General features: G+C 36.4%; 1 protein-coding gene across 7 annotated transcripts in view; it reads right to left on the reverse strand.

The window, feature by feature from the left end:
* Window positions 1-23800, reverse strand: part of TRPS1 (transcriptional repressor GATA binding 1) — a 264786-nt gene that overhangs the window by 238247 nt on the left and 2739 nt on the right. For 2 of the 7 annotated variants that reach the window (XM_064268009.1, XM_023545949.2), the window contains exon 2: window positions 19413-19535. The exons of the other annotated variants lie outside the window; for them this stretch is intronic. The gene's annotated coding sequence lies outside the window, so the exon portion shown is untranslated. The remainder of the gene's footprint in view (window positions 1-19412; window positions 19536-23800) is intronic. 7 annotated transcript variants of the gene reach the window in all.

Genomic DNA, 23800 nt, shown 5'->3' on the forward strand with positions numbered 1-23800 from the left:
GGCCTGGCGGTCTGCTTCAGCCACTGAAATCCTATGCAGAACTGTTCTACTGTGACATACATGGCGTTGCCATGAGTCGGAATCAACCGATGGCAACTGGTTTTTTATTTTTTTACAGTACCAAAGTCTGAATACAGTATGAATTTCAAAAGGTTGACAGCAATAAAGTTTCAGCTCATTTTTTTGACTTCTAAGGTACCCATAAAGGTTAAAGGATGTAGTCACTGTTCAAACGGGGAATGAGTTGCAGTGAAAGGTAAACTGATCAACTGGAAACTATGTCTTGGATACTGAAGAAGAAAGGTCAACACTCTTGTTCATACCCATTCTCCCTTATATAGGAAGTAAGTCTCCGTGGGTCAGTCTAACAGTAAGACTTATTTATTTACACAGATATTTAGGATCAAGCAGTCCCGAGCAATTTAGTTAACACTAAACTCAGTATTACTGCTTACACGGGGGGAAAGCGTGCAGTGGGCGAACAGCCTGGATTCATTTGCAGCGAGTTTTCTGTTTTGTAATATAACTTAAAATATTTTTGAAGAAATATGGTAAAGTGATTATCCTTCTGGAACTAGATACACTGACACTGTCACATTAACTCACAGCTTGTTAAATACTGTGCAATCTTTCTATAACATTCTTTGTTATGAGACTAGAATCAGCATATGGGAATTGCTCTTTTCCTGCTAAACTGAAGTCATTACTAACTACTCATCTGTGACATGTAATCTTTCTCGTAACCAGGGATTTTTAGCTTCACAAAATTTAGAAACTGCCACATTGTTTCTTGGCATCGTTTGCAAATGTGACATCATTTAAATTTTGCAAAACTCTGTTTTAGCAAAAATGCTAGTGGGTGCTAGGTTAAAGATTGGCCAAAAGGGGTAGCAGGGTCTCTGTTGGGACCAACCACAGTTCATTCTTTCAAACTATACCGTCACGCACCTTTCATTTGGGGCACATGGAATTATAATGAGCTCAACAAATGCATTTCAAAATGGGTTATCAAATTACCATCATACAGAAATGGCTTCCAGTTACTTAGGGTCCCTGTTGAAAAACAACTGTGAGGTGGAGATGAAAAGTTCCATTTTCAGTTTCCCTAATTTCCAGAGTCTAAGGAATACAGGTTTGTTTTGTTTAAAAAAAAAAAAAATGATATATAATAAACATGGATACATACTGAAACATACATATGAATCCTACTGAGGAGGAGGAGGAGGACGGAAGGACGGAAACGCGCCCGCGCGCGCGTGCGCCCGCACCGCAGAGTGCCCTACCAAACATAAAATACTTGTCAAGATGACAAAGACATTTTCAGAGAACTGGTATCATTCAGACCCTCTGAAAGTCTCATTTTAGAAATTCTGCAATGATTTCTAAAACTACCTCCATTATTTGAAAACTCCTATTGCAACAAAGAGAGATTCTAATCACTCATCAATTAAATCTGCAATCTCCTGGTTATTTTGCAATCCAAGTACAATCTGGCTGCAGTACCTGACAACAAAGTTTTAGGATTAGCATTCTCATTAGGGGTCCTTTTCCTATCAAATAAAAAGCAATTCCAACGGCTCACTCCAATTTCCTTTAGAAAATATGACTTTTTTTTTTTTTTAGGAATTAGTATTATTTTTACTGATTAACTAAAAAACTAAATGAAACCAGCTGACCTTGAGTTGACCCCAACTCATGATGACCCCAAGTCAGCACTGAACTGCCTTCCAGAGGGTTTACTTTTTTTTTCTTTTTTTGATATTAAAAACCTTTTTTATTACTATGGAGTGATAAATATAACAAAACATTTGTCATTTTAACCATTTTTATGTGTATAATTCAGTGACATCAATTACATTCACCATGTTGCACCGTCACCACCACTATCCATTTCCAAATTTTTTCCTTACCTTTAAGAGATACTCAGTGTCCCTTAAGTAGTAACTCCCCTTTACCAAAAAACACAAAACAAAACAAAACAAAACAAAAAAAACCAAACCCATTGCTGTTGAGTCGATTCTGACTCATAGCCACCCTACAGAACAGAGTAGAACAGCCCTGTAGAGTTTCCAAGAGCACCTGGTGAATTCAAACTGCGCCGACCTTCTGGTTAGCAGCCACAGCTAACCACTACGCCATGAGGGTTTCCACAGCCATCCTAGTGGGTGTGAAATGGTATTTGTGTGTGTGTGTGTGTGTGTGTTTTACAGTTTCCACATGTACTATTTAGAGACACTAATTACATTCTTTGAGTTGTGTAACCATTTTCACCCTCCTTTTCTGAGACCTTGTGTGACTTTTAAGAAAATAGATTTCTAGTCTTAAAAAAGCTTAATTTTACTTTGTTGCTTTTCTAATAGGCAGATCTTCTCAATAAATAATTTTATCTCTGGTGTTTAAGCATGTTTATCTCAGAAAACAAAATTAAACACACACATAGTGTGTGCACATGTATGTTCATGTGTGTGTATCTGTGTGTGCTTAGCTTGAAGATCTAGGGAATGTTGCCGTAAATGGTGCCTGTGGATCACTCCGCTGTACGGAGACCCTACAGGGGCTATGGGAGCACATGAGCTCTCATTCTCTGGTGAAAAACTGGCCACCACAAAGGTAGTAAATCATTTTTATTCACAAGTACTTATGACCATGTACATATCGCACATATTTAAAGAAAAAAAAAAGATAATTTCTAAAACTTCCAGACAGAATCACAAAATATTATCTCTGGGATACTACTCTGGGGCGGGGGGGGGGGAGGAACTGATATATTCTGATGAAGTTACCACAACTCTTGACAAATAAGAAAGTGATTAATTTCGAGGGGAAATTTTGTAAGACTTATTTTGGAGAAGATGAAATTTCATGAAACTAACAAAAGTGAGCAATGGAGGAAATCTCTGACTATTGCAAAGGCATGTAGGTAAAATTAAGTACTGATATAAATACTACTTGAAATAAAAATGATGGCCATTAACAATTCAAAGAATAAGGCATAAATGGGCAACGCAAAAATAACCCAAAATGTTTTTTTCAAGAATCTACAATTCAGAGTGGCCCTGAACTCAGTTCTCTTCAACACTGAAGCTTATCTAACAGAAACCCAAATGTAAGAGAACTGATAGATTAAGGCATATAGTCTACCAAGGAAATGATACTAAAACTCGAGTTTTGGAATAATGTGACACCACTCTTCCTGACAGCTAGAATTCTCAACTTTGTTCAACTCTGTATGTATCTTAAACATATTTTTTTTATGAAAGATAAAATAAGGCCTTAGAAACACCATTCTGAGCAGTCTCTAATGAGCACTCACATAATTAAAGATATATGGAAATAGAAAGATTAGAACGAGAATACTCATTATAATTATTATTATAATGATAAGTATTCATACAGCCCTTTGACATTCACCAAACCTGTTTTACATTTACTATCTAAATTGATTCTTCCCCCTAAAACTGTGCCCAGGTATTATTATTCACAGCCTACAGATGAGAAAGACCGTGAGCTACAGAAAAGTTTAGAGAATTATTCCAATTCTGATTTTACTCCAACAAAGCCACACCACAGAAAGCATAGCTACAACCTATTGATCTTCTAAATACAGCTTGATATAAGCCTGTTACCGATACTCTCATGTCCTGGGAGACACTGGAATTTTTCAGTCTCCTTTATTTTAATTTGTACAGTACATAGCTGGAGAACAAATAAGCTTGGGCAGATGCCAAAGAGCTCAAATAATGGAAAAATACAAAAAACAAAACTAAACTAAAAAAGGGGCTTAAAGTATTGTGACACACATTTGTGAGCATTCAAGTAATAGGTGCATCCCCAAACTCTAAGAATGACATCTCCAACTCCCACACTGAGAAAAACGTATGATGGACTCAGAAACGTATTATTTCTATATTACAGCCAGTATTTCCGATGCAGTGACTTCAGTACCTCTGTTTTAATAGGGCAATCATTTAAGAAATTTGAGGACAGAAGAATACATCTTATTAATAAATGTATTATTGCTGATATTTTTATCCTAAGGCCATGATTTTTTAAACATATTATTCTAAAAAGACTTGCCTTAATAAACCACTTTAAGGGCTTTTTGTTTTGTTTTGTTTTCCAGTAAAGCTTTATCTCTAGCTTTATACTATGTCTTATAAATATCAACTTAAAAACTTCCCCTACACAAAGCAATAGTAGAAGTTAAGCTGGTATGAGTTAAAAGACCCAACCTTCCTGATTTTATCCAAAATTTTAAAATTAACAAAGGCATATGTGTGTGTATATATATAATAAATATGTGTGTATATATATATATATATATGAACTATCATCTACAAGTTGAAATGACCACCTCACAACCCATGGTTGTATATCAACTATTTCTTTACCTACTGTTATGTACACGGGAATCTTCAAGACAAAAATAAAGCAGTTGGACATAAATTACATGAATCAATAAAGTTCAATTCTTGCAAGAAATACAAGTGGGGCTCTACCCAAAATACTGATGTTTCATGATACGACTTTAGCAATAAGGGCTTCTAGAAAAGAAAATTAATATGGAGGGTGTAAAAAGCATGCTCTTAAACAAGAATTGATTAAAAAATAAACTCGATAATATAGAGGGATAAAACTTGATACAGACACATGTACAGTACCTGTCTCAAAATTCGTAATTTAAGACAAAGGCCTCAATTCCCAGAACAAAACTAGAGTAGCAGCCTCTGCCCCTTCAAAACGGCTTCACGTGCTAATAAGGACTATTAAATTATAACTTACACTGTGATTTCGTGCCTACGACTTCCTTCTGTTTATTTTATTCGTAGCTTTCTGATCGAGGATGCATGAGACACAATCCTGCCATCTACTCAAGAACGTCTGTGCAAGTGAACGTATTTTAATATATCAAAAAAACTGGTTTAAGCAGCTCCTTGAAAAGTCTCCGTGAGAAGGTGTGGATTGACATAAGCACTAATAACACTTTTTTAATTCATGAAAAACTGTAGTACTTTAGTTATCTCAACTGGCAACTGTCTTTACGCTGCACAATAATCGCAGGTGAGTAAAAGCTTTTAAGAGGAGCAACTGTTGATGAACACATCTGCGGATCCACAGGAGGAAATCTGTGTCCAGTCAAAGAGGGGGTCCAATCAGAGAGGGCCAAAAGGAGAAGACAAGAGGAAAGAAAGAGTTCTCACAGGAAAAAACCAAGCTGGGGAGGGAGGAGGAGGGCAGGGTGGCAACGAGATGCAGGCAGAGCAAAGCGCGGAGGTACAGGCCGGCGGGAGCGAGGCTCCAGGCACGGCGGAGGCGCGCACAGGGGCAGGGAGCAGGGCGAGATGGAGAAAGCGGCCGGAGCCCAGCACGCAGGGCACGCACGCCCCAGCCGGCGACGGAGCGCGGTAACCCAGAGGGAGTGCGCGCACACAACTGCTTCCGCAGGACTTCCTGCGATGACACCCCACAGCCGGCCGCGGAGCACGCGTGGTGCTGCAGCGGGCCGGGTTCCTGCGGACGCGAACACACACAGCGCGTCCTGTGCCGCAGCCTCAAAGGCACGGCCCCCAGGTTGCAGCCTGTTTCCAAGACACAACCAACTCAGGCTCACCGGAGCTTCTCCAGAATCAGTTAAATAAATAAATCAATAAACCGAATCCTATTTCTGTTACTGATCTGTGCCTCTGATTTTTTTTTTTTTTATTTCTCCAGACAAAAAAGAAAAGAAAAAGAAAAAAACTGACTCTTGGTTTTTCAGTTCGGTCACTATCCTACCTACCAAAACACACTAGGTTTTTTTAACGTTCATTCATAAAATATAAATGACTTTTTTTTTTCAATCCAACAGAGAAAAATGGCTAATATTTAGCTGATAAGTTTGTTTTAATTCCAACCCAAACTAAGCTTTCTTTTTCATGTCTCTAAAACACACATAAGCCAAGTTAGAATTCTATATGCTGTCAAGTTCCCTTTAGGAGCAGAGGTAGTTACCCAGGAGCGCAAACCCATGAAGAAAGTCAAAGCCAGGAGGATTACTGGGACAGTACTGCACCCCCATGTCATTCAACAACTTCCCCTTAACAGAGTGCTGATCACAGCCTTTTTACCGTAATGGGGCCACAAGGACACAGTTACTCACACTTACATAAACTTTTTACAGAAGACTGCGGCTATCTTTACGGAAAGAATACAGGTTGGACGTTTCTAAAAACAATAAGCACGTTTTAAAACATATACAGAGGCAATGGTTTTATCTCCCCGACCATGAGCAAATGCCGCACAAATTAGGGTCTAAGAAGAAAGCAGACTGGAACAGCGCTAATGTGAAAACATCACCTAGTGTATCAACTGTATTACTATCCTGGAAGATACAGATGTTCAAACTTTGCCCACATCCGATGAGAAACAAAATGCAGTTGCTGAGTAAGAGCCCCAGCTCTCACGCCAGACTGTCTGGGTTCAAATCCTGCCTCTGCTACTTGCTAGCTGCTGTAGGCTAGGCAATGTCTTCAATTTCCCTGAGTCCCATTTCCCTCCTTTCTGTAAAAAGAGAATGACAGCACTTCTTATCTCAAGTGGACACAATACACTTAGCAGAGTGCTCAGCAAACGTGAACCATAACCATCATTTTAAGGTGACCGTGACAGAGGAGTTATACCTCCTAATGGAAGACTAACCTCTTGGTAAGCAGCCTTTCCCCTGTAAACCAAACTCACTTATGACCTCTGGATGCTCTCGCTTTTATTTGGTGATAAGGAAGTGCTGGCTAGGCATCCACCAAATCAGTCCTTGCTACACATAAGCTGCTTTCTATGCAAACCGTGCCCAGCCTTTGGGCAAAGTTTGCATGCCCTCTGCTCCCTGATTTTCACAAGTGAAAACACCAAGCCCTGACACATGTAATAATGTCCTCCTTCCATCATGAAAGAGCACCACACAGCTTTAGCAGACAGGAAACTAGCCCAGCACACATGCTATCCAGCTGGCAAGTAGAGGCATCTTCAACAGCGTCCACTCCTCCTACATACAGCCTGATAAGGAACATTTTAATGGAGCCAAAACATACATTTCCTTCCTCTATTTCTGCATTCAGCAGACATGAGAGCTGAACAGTGATGTCAGGGATTATGAAACTTCAATAAAGAGATTTCTAAGCCACTAAGGCTACCAGGGCTAAATTTCGCCTACTTGTTTTCAACCAAAAGTATGCATCCCTTCAGTTGTGGAAAAGTACAGAGAATTAAAAAACCCCGACTTAGTAACTACAACGTACTCTTCAGTAAAACTCTACTGTCACTTAAGGAGTTTGCAAAATTCAAGCAGATATTACTTTAAAAAGTCCAACTATCTCCTTCAAAGGATTTTTATTTTAAAGTTGCTGATAGACCTAAGGTGACATCAGAAAAGTATATCTGAAAAAACGTAATTAGCTAAGGTTTCTATGAAGCTTTGGAATGTTTTGTCTTTACGGAAGAGATAAATGTGAGTTTTTCAAGTAATGAACCACCTAGAAGCAAAGAAGTTCATTCAATAGGTCCTCTCTTTACTTCTCCTTCATGATTCCATATCCACATAGCCTTGGGAATACGCAAAAGAGCAAGCTTTAATAATTTTCCAGAACTGTTTAAAATAATATCTAAGTGCTTAAGAGACTCATATGTTAAATCAAAGAGACTTCCCAATTTTCAGATAAAAGGAAGCTTTTACTTTAAAAAAAAAAAAAAAAAACTGCAGAGAAGGCCAAGGGTATAATCTTAAAAAAAAAAAAAACCTCAAAATTGTTCTTTGGCTTTTAAGATGAAATTAAAAGTGATTAGGAAAAATCAAACATTCAAAGAAGTCTCAGATATTCTTGTTCCAACACGAAAAACATCTCAGCAGCTATTATTGAGTTATCACTTTATTGGCCATCTCTCGGGAAGACATGGATATTAAAAATAGCAAAGAGGAGTCCAATATCCTCTTGATGCAGTAAGCTTGGGCATCCCAGAGTAGTCTTACTTTTGGCTATTTATGCTCAGCTCCTGACAAACCCTATTTAATAATATCCTTGTTAGATCTTCTGAAAGTCTAAATCATCCTTTCTCCCTTACAGGTAACTTACAAGTAACCCTCATCCTAAAACCAATGTATAAATTAATTGTTCACTGTCCTCAAACACTGGAACACACCATACACTTGGGCAGAGCATCCAACATATGGAAGTTAAAGCTGCAAGTTTCTGAATCACGACTTGAGAGCCCATCGTTGTTATCCTTAAGGGCACATCCATTTATTCCCTGGCATCTGGGATTACTACGCAGTAAAGCACAGCAAGCAGATCTGTGTTTTCCTTTTGCTGTAGTTCACAAATGTACCTTGGCCTCCCTCTGCCTCAGTTTCACTGTCACTGCCACACTCAGTTAAATGACATTTATCAATAAAAGGCAGGACTTCAAAGCACCTTGCAGAACATGATATGCTAAGTTGTAACCTGTAGTAGTGTACTTTAAGAGCAATTCTTGGGGGCAAAATTTCAAGAAACCTCTATTAATTATGTAACACGAGATAATCCTTTTTCTCTCTAAAACCTGACAACTCAATTTCACAATTTTCTCAACAGCTGAATGTCCAATTCTCTACTGGCCAAACCCCATGTGCCAATTCAATGCAACACTTTTAAGAAACTACTGTATCCAAGGCATTACAAGGAAAACAAACATAAATCAGGTATGGACTTACTGTCCATGGACCTCCAATGCCAAATGAATTCTGTTATGCAGTATACTTACGGCACAACTTAGTGGGAGCACAGGGCAGTGGATGTTTAAATCCTAATGAGTGGAAGTAGGAAGGCTTCAGGAAAAAGAGGTAAAGAAATCAGTAAACGAGGAACAGGTAGAATTCCTATATTTAAAGTTGGATGAAGGGCATTTCATAAAGAGGAAATTGCATGAATGAAGGTTTGGGAATGTTCTCAAACCAGAAAGCACTACATTAAGTTTGGAACACATGGTCTAGTATAGAAGGAATGGTAAGTTGAGAAGAGAGTGCAGGGTCCTGAGATGCCAAGATAACGATAAACAGCTTTGTCAGTGAGTTCCTATGGAGTAGAAAGAAGGTCACTGATATTAGAACTCAGAAGCCAGGGTAGGTCTAGAGGTGAAGGCTCTGGAGTTATTTTATTCAGATCAATAGCTGAAAACATAAAATCCTCCAGGTAAACTTCAGAGATGAAGAGAAGGGTCAAGGACAGACCAGAGTATACGTGGCAGAGATGCAGTGCCCTGGAAGCCAAGCCAGGGGAGTTACACAAGAGAATGGCTGACAGCATCCAACTGATCTGAGAAGAACATTCAGATTGAAAGACCACTGGGTTTGGTTGCCATGAGGTCCCTGTGTCTTCAATGCAGCACTGTCAACAAAGCAGAGAAGGCTTGGCAGATTTCACTTCGTTGATAAAGGAAAATACAAATGACAAGAAACTCAGACTGGGCATTCAATATTTTCTCCACTCAAAGGTTATTTTAATATCTGAATAGGTTCATCGTTATCTGATAAAGGAAAGAGAATCTGACATCTGACTTGGAGACATTCTAGTTAATAAATCTCAAAGCATAACATTCTAACTTTGTGCCATACCAAGTACAAGATGTACCCATCTCAAAAGAAACAAAAAATAGCCTTTGTTCTGCTCTGCTAAACTGTTAAAGAAGCAATATTCAATATCTAGTCAACATCTGTCAGCTGTAACCTAAAATCAATTCAGAGTGTAAACTTTAACCTACTCTCTCAGCCTCAGTATCCATACATATATTAGCTAGAGAACTGCAATCAGATTTTTCCTAGATTCCAAGAGTAACTGCGCTTGGATTATAATCCTAACGGACAGAGCATACATTATACCATATAAATACCTCCTATTTTTTTATAAGTAGGTGCCCTGGTGACACAGTGGTTAAAGTGATCGACTGCTAACCGAAAGGTTGGCGGTTTGAAACTATCAGCCACTCGGTAGAAGCAAGATGTGGCAGTCAGCTTCCATGGAGATTCACAGCCATAGATACCCTATGAGGTCGCTAGGAGTTGGAATCGACTCAACAGCAATGGGTTTGTTTTTTTTCTTTTTTAATCGTCTATAAAATCTCTAAAGATAGTCTTTGTTCACAAGTATGTGCCAGAGAACAAAATACAAAATCGCTGAAAGAATGTTTGAGAAGGAGTTTACCAAAGGTAGGCAAATACGTTAGCATAACTGTGACTCCAAACCCAAAAAACCCAGTGCCGTCAAGTCGATTCCGACTCATAACTGTAATTCCAGAGGAGTAAAATAAAGTCAAGTGTATACTGATTTATTAGGGAAGCAAATCCCTTAATAAGTGTAAGGACACTAAGACAATACAAACTTCGTATCTTACATTATTTAAATCTTATCTGGATTTCGCCTGTTCTAAACACCAACAAGAAAGTGCTTTCTAATCAACAAAGTTCAGAGTAATAACCATTTAGCCTTATTTTGATCTGCAATGCCAAGAACACACAGTAAAGTTACAATCCCCTAAGGTTAAAGAAGAAAAAGAGATACTTGGAGAACAAAAGGAAAATCAAATAAAATAAATTCCAAAATAGTGTTAGAGAAATTATTAGGAAATACAAGGGTGATACAGGCATTGATAGTGTTTCCTATGGTTCCATTAGGTACACGTCGAATGTTAAATTATAATTTACAGTTGGAGTAAAAAATAAATTCAAGTATATAAAGAGATAAGAGCCAAAGAAGGAAAAAAAAAAAAAAAACCCATGTAATAATAATGGAAGTTTTCAGCTTATTTCCATACAGTGTTCACCACACTAAGAAAGAGGTTTTATGTGGAATGATCAGCGTAACAGTCAAAATGGTTCCTTAACTCATTTTGGAAGAATTGTTTTTTAATGTTAATGCTCATTCCATTACTCTCTGGTTTAACTGATTATTTTTAACTGAATAAATGTGGAATTGTTTTTCCCCTAGCAAATATTTTAAAGGAATAACTATCCAGAGTCATTTAGAAAAGGTTTTTACTTGAAAAAAAATATATGTGTGTGTGTGTGTGTGTGTGTGTGTGTATAAAACCAAGACAAACCTGCTTTCTGGTTAAGATACAAACAGAAAAACCCATGCAAATGAAAGGCAGACAGACAGGTATCTTCTTCACCTTGAAACTCAGGATTACAAGAACAATTGCCATCAAGTCTATTCTGACTCATGGCTACCCAACGTGTGTCCGAGTAGAACTGTGCTTAACTCAGGATTAAAACTCAGGATTATGTGGGCTCAAATGCAGGCACTGGATGGGCCCAGTCCTTTTCCAGGATCTGGCACCCCACCTCCTGCTTCCAAAGCCACTCCTGAAACTGCCTCTCAAAGGGCTTTGCGGCTGTCTTGGACCCAACATCTTTCTGCATGACATGCCCCAAAATTAAAATGACAGTAGCACTGGAGTTGTAAACTGTTTTGCTGAAGGGCGTGGGGGGATGTTTGCATTCTCTATATTATAGAGTGTTAGGTATTAGGACGGAAAGATAAAAAGAAGCGAGGAACTTAAGGAAAAGCAGGAATTTTCACCTTTCCCATGAGCCAAACTAGAAGATTAACATTAGCTTAGCTGTAATCAATAAACACTAACTGTATCCATGTTGTACCATAGGGTCATGGCTAAAAATGGAGCTTTGAGAACTTCTAAAAGAAAAATAATGGCATTAAATCTTTATTTTAAAACATTTCATTTCACTGCACTTGAAGCTGAAATGTATCATTCAGAAGACAGAATTAACAAAAGCATTTGAAATAAAGGTAGTCCTTTTCTTCTTTTATTTAGTTTTTATAAATACTAAGGAATTTATGTAAAACGTCATGAATGGCTTCTCAATCACTTTTGCATAACTAGTTGAACATTTCAGGCCTAATCTCACAGATACTGCCTTTAGTTTTTCAACCTGCCAAGTGGTTTACGGCTACTAGAAGTAAATAAAGTCCAATTTCTCACCAACCCACTTTCTGACTCACAGTGACCCTACAGGACAGAGTAGAACTGCCCCACAGAGCTTCCAGGAAGCACCTGGCGGATTCGAACTGCTGACTTCTTGGTGTTAGCAGCCGTACTACTTAACCACTACGCCACCAGGGTTTCCGTCCAGTTTCTTAGAAGATAACAAATCTTTAATTCAAATGGTCATCTGTTGTTTGTTTTTTAAATTGGTCTCTGTATGGGAAAATGTTGGAGATATTTCAAGCTAAAGGGAAAAGAGTAATAAAACTAACTTCTTACGACCATCTATTAACCAATTTTTCAGTCCTAATTAACTAGTCCTATATGAGTGAATCCAAAGAAACATCTATCACACATGTGTGGGGAAAAAGTATTAATCCTAAGTCTTCATTGCTAATTTCTTTAATTTTCTAGGATAGCTTCTAATCATTTGATTCCCGTATCTTCCTAAGGTATTGATAAACATATGAATACAACAACTTTTTTTTTAATTATATGATTATCAATTTCCCACCAAATACTAATAAAAAGTACTCTAATTATATTCTCATACCAAATTTCAGGAAACCCTGGTGGCGTAGTGGTTAAGTGCTACAGCTGCTAACCAAAAGGTCGGCAGTTCGAATCCACCAGGCACTCCTTGGAAACTCTATGGGGCAGTTCTACTCTGTCCTGTTGGGTCACTATGAGTTGGAATCAACTGGTCAGCAACGTGTACAGGTATCAAAATTAAAAAAGAAGAATAGAGGTCATTGAACCTAAACATTAGGCAGATTTCCTCAACAAACATCAAAATTCTCTAGCATTTTATGGATAAGTTAGGATGGTAATCAGACATGAGTTCTAACTCAGTTCTTTACCTAAGTAGTTGGTAATCCTAGGCAAATCACGTAACTTCTTTGATCTTCAGCTTGCCTATTTATAAAATATGATGATTCTGCTCAAATGGATAGTAGCTAATGGCCCCTCGTATCCCTAAAATACAATGTGACCCCATGGTCGCTCCGAACATACCTGAGTTAAAGAAAAACAAAGAAATAAAACCAACTTGAACAGCAGATTTTAGACTGACCATACAAAGAAAGTTCAGCCGTTGAGAAAAGAAATGTTTCACTGGCAAGAGTCTACTACTTCTCAACAACAGAAGACTGTTCAAAGACTCCAGAGCCCAGATCTACATTCTGTCCCCATACAGGAAGTGGTACACCATACACTCGTGCACACACAATGACATGTACACATCAGCAAACTAGCCAGGGCCAGTTTTTAGAGCACGAGCATAGATCTAAGAGATTTCTGTGACAGGCTACGCTGTCCACTCTACATCTGACCTCAAGATAGGTCATTTAATTTATTCTACTGTGTATATTCTTTTATACGTGGTTTTACTGACACAGCCTAATATTGAAATAAAATGAGCGCTGATTAGGATCAGAGAGTATGCTAATATTTTTTACATGATCATCTTCTGTCAAAATAAAAAGTCGACCAATGAATTCTACAATGGTGTTTATGCAAGCAAATCTCATTTTCTCCAACGTTAGGAAAAGATGAAACAATCCGTGGAATTTTGTATTCATCTGAATCTAGAGGCATTGATTTAAATCTAAAACCACTGTCCTGGTTCCTCCATTATATTCCGAATAGGTAATTTTTTTTACGTTGTACTTCGAAAATAACACATTAAACCTGGTCTGAATTCGTCACGTTATCCTAATGCGACAACACGCTTTTGATTATGTTGGACCAGAAGTTTTGGCCAAATGCTTGCCAGCTATCACAGGAACCAAACCAGGAGGTGGTTCGTTGAACTGTTCACATTTCTACCAGTGGAGACATGAAAATACTGTGAAATACACTCCAGCAACAGTGGAAATAATCCACTCCCTCAGAGTCAATTCCAGTTAGTGAAGAGTGGGGGTAATGTGTCAGAAATATTAAATTGGCAATTTGGTATCTATTTCTTTAGGCCCTGATCCATCTGTTCCAAACGAAATCATTTTTAATAGTCTTTAAGATAGCTTCTTTACGGTAGAAGCCTTATTTGTTTTATATACAAGTATAATTTAAGAAACCCAATCATTTTAACAAAGCAGCCAGCAATAATTAACACATATGAAGGGAAAAGTTTCTTTACACTAAACGTAAGTCAGATTAAGATCTCCATCAAATAGACAGATTTTAAGTTTGTACATTAATGGTATTTTATATTCTCTTATCACTTTTGGAAAATTCCATAGAACTATCTTGAGCTGATTTCAAAGGTCATTAAAGGATTTTATTTTTTTCTTTTCCCCTCAATCTAAATTTTGAACACAAATTGCGGAAGAACTAAATGTCGTGTTATTTTACACTATTCATAATTTTTTGCAACTACAAAGATTAAGTACATAGTTTTTCAAACATGACTTTTTCAGAAGTAAAAAAAAAAGTGTAAACTGACATGTGAAAGGATTTTTGCCTCATATATTGGCCCAAGATTCCTTAGAAATGGCCAAAATATTTTTTCAATCAGAGGAGTAGCAGGAGAGCTGAAATCACTGATATCTCAATTTCTGAGCCATCAGAAAGAGTCTCTGAAAAGACACCACAAAATAAAAACAAAATGAATATAAAGTCAATGCAAAATTAATTTTTCAATTTATGGAAAAGATCAAGTGTTTCGTAATAAGAAAACCCTAGAAAGATAAAGCATTTCCTCTCCATTATAAAAAGTTTAAAAAAAAAAACTATTTCAAAATCAATAAACTTCAAGCAATCCAAGGTAATTTGGGAAACATTTTTCTAAAAACCAACCCAGAACACAGGACATCCATTCTGAAATAATGAAAGCTTATTTCATTTTAAGAATCGAAAACTTTTTAAAGACAAAAATTCAAGCTAACATCAGTGATTAACTCAGGGGCTGTATAGCCAAGAACAACTTTCGGCACTTAAAACATAAAACTGTCAGTTTCCTCTGCTTGGAGACAAAACATACAAAAAGCAAACATACCCTGCTATATTTTCCTAGGCATGAAAGATAGGTCTAACCTTTATGTATAAAAGGTGATCACTCTATTTCTGCTTCTTACTGTATTTGTCTCACAGCTCCTAAAAATCAGTTACAAATTCCAAACCTCAGAACCATTCCATAGTAGATGGCTACTATTCTAGTTAACGCTACTTCCTAAAGCTTGATGAAAATAAAATCACTTGTTGAACTACACTAGCTCAAAGCACCAATATGCTGCTAAGCAGTTTGTTCTTGATGTTACTGAATGTAAGCTAACATACCCAACAAGTAAAACTCTTTACAAAAGACCTCGAAGGGCTGATAACACGACACACTTGTCATTCCATTTCTTGAGACTTCAGAACATACTGATAGTGAAAATCTTTTATTTAAGTACTCTCTTCCCTGAATCAAGATAACATGCAGTTCAAGCATCATCCATGATCAAATGGTCAAACACAGATTTAGAAACCTGGAATACAGAGTTTGGTGAAAGTACTAAGGAGCTGAAATTGTCGTAACTTTTTGCCAGAAGTATGTCACAGTTGGTGCATAGAAACATTTCAAAATTATACCACAACTTTATTTCATTTATTCAACAGATTTCCTCACAGAAATGGAATGGCAAAGGCCTGCTCAAGAGCAAACAATAAAATCCAATTATTATTTTACAGTATATTAAACTTCTTCCTTTTCTTATACAACTCCCTCTGCCCGCCCCCCCCCCGCCCCCATATACATATTATGAAGAAATCCAGGTAAATTCCTACAGCTAGCTGGCCCATTTTTCCACAGAAAGTAGAAATCCTGACTGGTCCAGAAACTAAAATATTAGATCTCAACCAGGAAAAAAAAAAAGATAAAGCACTGCAGAATAATCCAGAGAACGGGCGTTTGGTCTCAGTGGAATTTTCTTTAGCATCCTAAAATGCGTGGCATCATGCTGCCCTTGATCTCTGCTTACTGTTTTAAAAACCAACCAGAAGATTTTCAAAAAGGAAAAATTATAGTGGTACTTTCAAGTGCCAAATTAACTTACAGGCCCTCCACTCCCAAAGGAAAACAGCACAGTAGCACACCAGAAGCTAGAGAACGCTTTTGTCACACAAAGCCAGAACTGATGAGTGTGACCTTGATGGGCTTTAACTAAAAGGCCCAAGTACCACAGGCAAAGAAGTCTAAGATTTCTACGTCAAAAATATACAAAATAATAAAGCCATATGCAGCAATAGTTCCTTTTGTGATAACAGACTGTACAGTATCCTAGTCTCCCTTCTGTTCAGAGATATATCTTTTGGAGAAGGAACTGAAAATGGGAAAAACAAAAAAAGAGGAAAACCTGCTTACACTGATATTTATGCTCTCCTCTGCCCGTTCTCCATTTCTAATCATGACTGGGCTCATTTTTCAAATTTTCCTCTTGCCACTGAAATACTGAATTATTCAAGGAGGGAGAAGACTATGCATATGCACATTCTATGTTACCAATGAAACACTGAACTATTCTGGGAGTAAAAAGTACACGTGTGTTATGTATATAAATGTGCACAGATACATGTAACCATAAAGACTTAAGTTTGACAGGGAACATGCAAAATCATGAACACATATTTACACATAAAATGGGTTAACTGTGACTTTTTCTGTCGGCCTAAAATAAAATTCTTCTAAGTTACCAACTATCTTACTTAAAGCGTATCAAACTACAAGTAAAAAGCAAAACAAAGTGTAAATAATCAGCACACACTTTTAACAACCTAAATTGTTTTAAGAATGGAACATTTAAAAATTGAAGAGGATAAAGAGTAAAAATAGCTTATTTTCATTGAGGTTTAGATGGCAATGAGTTTCTTACAGAAATTTACCACCTCTTACATCCACAGAGTGTAACACAAATTCGTTCTAAATGCAAAGGAGAAAAACCTCTTACTATTTGCTTATGAATTACAAAAATAGTGTTTCATACTACTCATTATTTGGATGTACAACTGCTTACACTGGACACTTACACCTAAGAGAATTGTTTCCTAAAACGTACCTAAGCTTGCGTTAAGTGAGGAGCAAAATTTACAATTGGCTTTAAAAAGCATACACTTCCAATGATAAGTTAAAAGTAGTGTTAAACATAATCATTTGTGTTCTTTTCTCTAATTTTCACATAATTTGAATCTATTTCTTAACACTCAGTGGTAAAATATGATTTATAAATGCGTGATTTAAGAAGATCTGAAGGGTATATCTGGAAATAATTGATACAAAAAATTATCAATCGCTGAGCAATTAGACTAACATGTATGAGAAAAATTAATAGCATGGGCCTTGATTAAGACAGACAGGCAGGCAGACAGGCAGGCAGACAGACAGACAGATACAGATATATAATAAGCCTTAACGTCCATCACTTGGTGTCTTCTAAAAGCAAAGTGAGCTAGATTCTATTTTAAATACTAAATGACATCAAAAGGTAAAGCAGAAACAAATGTCAAACTCCACTTTTGGAAGCTTTCTATGTTCTAAGCTACTTAAAAGTTTTGAGAGAAAAACGGGCTGATGTATTTATTTCTACACCTTTCACAGCTAAAGATGATGTGTGGCTCATGACATCACCGAGAAGCCACATGTAGAAGTTGGTTTTTAACTTGTTTGGCCACTCTTGATGTCATTTTAGAAGCAAAAGCAGAATTCAAACTAACCTTCAAATAAGTGTTGGGATGCATTATGTAATTAAAATAGATTTTACAAAGACTAAAATCATTTCAAAAAATATGTAACAGGTTAAGATTCCACACAGTGCCTGTAATGCAGAAACATTCTATACTAGTGAAAATACAGATATGTGCACGTACATGCGCACACTTAGTTAATATGAAGTCACAAACTCATACGCCGCACTTGTGCACAGCTCAGAGAGAAATAAAGCTAAAACTAGATTAGTAATGCCTGATCCCTCTGCACATGCACCGTATCATGTAATGGAGAAATCAGATTCCACAAACTAACTTCTGCAGTATATATTTACACTACTTATAGATGTATCTGATCTCAGATATAATAATACTTCTGTAAGGAAAAACCGAATTAATGATTCCCAAGAATTCATGGAAAGTCATCTTATAGAATTTAATCAAGAAACACATGTTATATTATGAACGTTGATTTGTAAGTTTCATACATTCTGTACAAATTCTACAAGTAAAAATAGCTCCTAGGCAAAACCCTTCTTCTTTTTCTATAGCTCAAATATACTTAGCATTTAAATAACATGAGGTTGCATATCATCTCATATTGAGCTCACTCTTGTTTATTATAATGCTCAATTTAATAATATAATTATGTTAATACTTGTATTAAAGTATGGGACAATATATTAAATAATACGAACATATTTATATTTTCTTATAACACTATACTACTGTCATAAATACAAAGTAATTAATGGGTAAATGAATGCAAATAAGAGACTCATGCTCCCTTCAAATAAAAGAAAAAAGAAACAAAATAAACTGTGAGCACTTGTCTATTTTCTTCTAACACTCTACTATGGAGAGCTTAAAAAGCTGTCAATAAATCATCTGTCTGTTCAAGTGTTAAATAAACTGAATATGTAAGTTAACTTCTGATTTGCTTAAAAGTAGTTGGAACATTTTCCAGACCCTAATTTGATTACCTAGATACCAAAGTTGTTGTATTGTGTTGCTTGATGAAATAGTACATACAGCAATCCTCAAAACCAGTATTACAAGCCTGGCAAAGAGCATCACATTTGGGTGACGCAGAAAATCCACCACACTAGGGAAAAATGCATGGGGTCAGAGTATGCAGTCTTTACATGTTCCATATTATTTCTACATAATGTTTTGAAATGCTAGAATTATAAGCTACAAAGTGCTAGCCCCTATAAAGATATACTCAGAAAGAGCCCTGTCACTTAACTATGCCTCTCAACAGAAATGAGACTTTTTGAAAGCGATCTTCGAAGCATTTAAAATACAGTGAAAGGAAGCATTTTATTATTTTTTTTTAATTTCTTAGCAAATACACAGTAAATGTAAGTATTATAATAGTGATGGATTCATTATGTTGAAACTCCATAAGCATTTCACACTTCCAGACTTTATAAAGCAGGTCGCCGCATCTTCTCAAAAGCTTCATGTTTAAAGCCTAGAGTTAATGGTTTAGCATATTTTAAGACTCCACCATAAAGGTGTTTCTAAGTATTGTCAGACCACATACTTTACATACATAAAACACACATGTAATAGCACACACATATATCAGCAATAATTTAAACATGGCCTAGCGATCCTGGCTACTTCAAACATTTGCAGGCATTTACACAACAAGATCTCCTCTTCTACGTTAAATACCCTAATACTACCAAAAAATTACACAAATCAAAATATGTTACCTTTGTTCAAACAATACTGCTGTTGTTCATGATATAACAGAAACTGTCATCCTTAATCTCTCAGGAACCAAGATAGTGGTGGATTCTTGGAGCAGAGGTGGTGCTGAGTGGTTTGAGGCAAAACTGAAACATATTGTTTAAGTAAACCTTAAGGGGAGGGAATCGTATGTGCAATTGATGGAATTTTTTTTTTTTTTTTTTGTATCATCTTCCACAAAGCCTCCCCCAACCCCTCCCCACCACTTAACAGTAAACAAACTGCTGGTATTAAAGGGCTGCAGCTCCAAACACCTCCCTCTGCCTTTTTTTCCTTCTCCCTAAACTTTATCACTTTTCCCTCAGTTTTGAAGTAACAAAGCAACATTCTTTAAATAAAAATTATAACGACAGACATACCCGTAACTTTAAATTTATGTTTGAAGAACTTCTTAAGAAATCAAGTAAATTAAGACTTACTCCAAGAAGCTCTCACTCTGCTGGTCTGAACAACATATAGCTCAAGCCCCGAAAGTTTTGCCTGACAAATCCTTAAGTAAAGTTAGCAAAAAAAAAAAAAAAAAGGGAATGCCTCTGATTCGAACTGAAGTCTGCAGCTCTCACAACAAAAATGAGAAACACAAAGTAAATCAAAACTCTCGTATTTCTATGCAGAGAAAACTTCAACTGCCTCGAATACACCAAATACTTTTCATAATTATAAATGCCTTTAAAGACTGTTTTTACTCCACACGATACCTAATTTTCGATATGTGTTATTATATTATATTACTTCTTAAAAATAATTACCGGTCTGAGCAAAAAATAAATAATTAATTAAAAAAAAAACTCTCAGGAGTAAATTTGGGAATAAAAGCCAAGTCGAGGACAAGTAACCATAAAATTTAAACCTCACGAGCAATTCACTTGAGAAATGTCGATACTCAGTTCTGGCTCACCGAGTGGGACGGAGGGCTCCATGTCTAGGTGGAGTGTCTCCCTCCAAGGAAGGAAAAATTGGCACAAATCTTTTTGCTCCCTGAAAGATTTTCCTACTTGCCAGCTTCTGAAACTGCCCTGACGCCAATCAACATCACCAAGCTGTCTCTTAACTGGGGAAAGTCCTGTCCGTCTGTGCAAGGTCAGGAAGAAAATGACTGTAAAAATGACTTGTTAAAAAATGGAAACAAAAAACACTGCAGTGATAAATAGGATTAGAAAATTACCATCTGAAATTATAAGGACAAAAGGAACCACTAGGAGGGTAGAGGGGAAAAAAAAAAACTGACCCTTAAAAATAATGCTTTCAATCTAAAAATATTTTTGTAAAGTTTCATCTATGTTCCTTCCTCTGCACTTAAAAATGATTAATGTCACAATTAAACTTCCACATTTTGGGCTCTTGCTAACAGGTGTAGCAGGCTTTGTATAAACATATTCATTGACCTGTCACCATTGATAACCTTAATTTATTCATCTCAATTGAAACAAAAACATTTTTTTTTCCCAAATAAGAAATAATGCAACACAAATATATTCACTCCCCTCAAAACCCCAAAACTGTTTAAGTTATGGTAACCTGAAATGCACCAGCCATCACAAAGAGCAATTGGAGAAATCCAGCAGTGCTCAGCAGGAAAGATTTTTAATAACAGATTGAAAAACAAGAATAAAAATAACTGCATCAACAGAGCCTTTCTTCCTCAGGCCACAAGCCCGTTTTTACTTGAACTTTCTTTAAAAAAAAAAAAAAAAAATGGCATTTTGGCCACTAAAACCAATCCAGAACATTATTAAAAGTTAAAAGCTACCAATTACTTCTGTCTGTTCTTTTAAAGCAACGTTTGGCATTACGTCAGTTGGTTTAAAGAAAACAAGAAAGAGAGAGAGAAAGAGTAGGAGAGAAAGTTTCCTGCTTGTATAAACTAAACCACCAGGGAAGGTGTCTAGCCACTTGTAAAGTATTTACTGCAGGTTTTTAAAGAGCTAGAAACATTTTAAAAATTAAGCTTTGTTTTTTCTGGTTTTTTTAATGAAACATTCTTAGGAACGAAAAGCGTATCCTTAATGTCTTCTTTAGGGTGTTCTAATGTTATTTGTATTTCAATTACAGATTTGAATCAGAAAATGATTTCCAACGATGCTTCGGATTTGAAGTACATAGATAATTTCATCTTTGTTTTTGCTACTTGGATTTGTGCTCTTCATAATAAAAGTGAAATAGCAAAAAAAGGTAGACATAACTACTATGTTAGCTACTACAGCTGCAGCGACTAGACAGGCTTCTTCATCTATTAACGATTCAAGTATTTTCATCTGTAAATTCCTTTGCAAATTAAGTAAAGGGGTTTAGGTTAGATTAAATTAAGTTCTACGTTATTATATCCACCAGAGAACCAAACCAAAGACCATCGAATTCAATTCCCAGGGATCTGAGACCCACTTAGCACTTAGCGATATAACAACTCAAAAGGTGACCATAATAGTAACATTTTTATTTACAAAGGTCATATATAATTAATAGAATATTCTGTAGGAATAGACAAAGGATTTAAGACCCTCTTATACTGAGAGTAAATTTTTAAAAGTGGTTAATCTCTGCAGCCCCATTTGCTACTGAACAAGTAGTATAACAAACTTGGTATTTTGGCATATTTGTCTATCCAACAGTTAAAGATTTCCGAAGACAAAATAATTTTGACCATTATAAGAAGCTTTGCCCAATTTTCTAAGCGTAAATATTTGCAAAGTTCCTTAGTGTTTTCTAAATGTGACAATTACAAGTATCCTTAGAAAATTAGATTAAATTTCTACTTGTGAAAGGCTGTAAGAGCTTCTCCATATTATGTCTAAGGGGGACCCAACAACTCCATAAATCATAACTATTACAGTAACAAAGAATCCACTTCTTTCTATACGATGACATCAAAAGACAAATGCAGTTATCATATGGATAAGCGACCGAAGTAAAAACAAGTCTAGATAAACTATCACTAATTTCCCCAAATTTTGATAAATAGTACATAAGGAAGAAAAATGAGTAAACAAGACTCAGCATGAGTTATCAATGATATTTGTAGTTATAATCAGCAAAAGGGGGAGAAAAAGAAACCTCTATTACCTGAAAGCTTGAGCAAGGTTGGACAACAGAAAGCAAGCCCATAAAACTTGCCTGTTTTTATCAAATTGATTGTAACTTGTGAGCAGCAATATTTGGGACCGAACTGTCTGAGTTTACACTTTACTACGCCTGCCAAAAACAAATGCAGACTACCACACTAGCTGTCCTGCGGAAACTAAATTAAGCAGAGGCAAATACCAAGTGGAAAGTTGTCAGTCTGTTGAATGAATGGCTTCATTTTACACACCAGAGAATACCTTAGTAAGAATATGTTTATCACTTATTTCAAAAATAATCATTTTTCCCTTTAAGTCAGTAACAGACACCTGCCCGTAACTTTCTTAAAGCCTATTTTGTTTTACATACAATCGCATCATGTTGTTGCATTAGTGTTTGCTATTAAATGAGGTACTGAAGTAAAAAATAACTTTTGAATAGATGTATTATGAAAATCGTTCAAACTCCAGTTATCGATATTTATGCTAATTTCCAATCAGAAATAAAGTTCTAGTTCAAAAACAATCTGCGAGGAGTTCTTTAAAAACTTAGTCGTGTTTATTTACTTTAACAAAGAAGGTAAGACGAGTTTATTAAAACCGAACACCCTCTGGCTTGCTTTCTTAATAGAAATGTGCAGATTATCAATTGCAAATTGTAGTCTATGTCTCCATATATATACACACACACAAAACAACAACAATAATAATAACAGAAACCTCACAGAAATATTAGGATCTTAAAAGCAGCTTTTGCAAACTAGATGCACTCATTTCCCTCTTTTGAAGGTTCTCCTTATGAATGAAGATTTCCTTATGTGTATTGGAGAAACCTACGCAGGAGAAATCAGAGCAAACTCAAGAGTGATCCGTGACTTAAAAGGAGAGTGAAAATAGGGTAGGGGCCATGTGTTATTTACTTACGATTCGCACACTAATATAGATGTCAATCTACTTTTTTTAAGCAAGTACATAGAAAATGTTACAAATTATTTAAAATATTAACCGTGGAAATGCTAAGCTGTAAAACCAACTCAGACTTCACAGCTATGATGGCACTTTTCTCCTTACTTTTAATGCTACCTTTAAGAGACAAAGGATAAAGCCTAAACAGCAGCACAAACCCTTAAAGGGCTTAGAATTCAAGGGAGTGACAAACTTTTGGTTAGAACTTAATGTTCCACCATTTACTTAGAGAGTGTCAGACTTATTCTATGCGTAAAAGTATTCTCCGCACACATATGCTAACACAAAACAGATATATCAGGATGTCGTAAACATCAGCTCTCCCATGG

The sequence above is a fragment of the Loxodonta africana genome, chromosome 14 (genome assembly GCF_030014295.1).
Source record: "Loxodonta africana isolate mLoxAfr1 chromosome 14, mLoxAfr1.hap2, whole genome shotgun sequence".
Classification (NCBI taxonomy): Eukaryota; Metazoa; Chordata; class Mammalia; order Proboscidea; family Elephantidae; genus Loxodonta; species Loxodonta africana.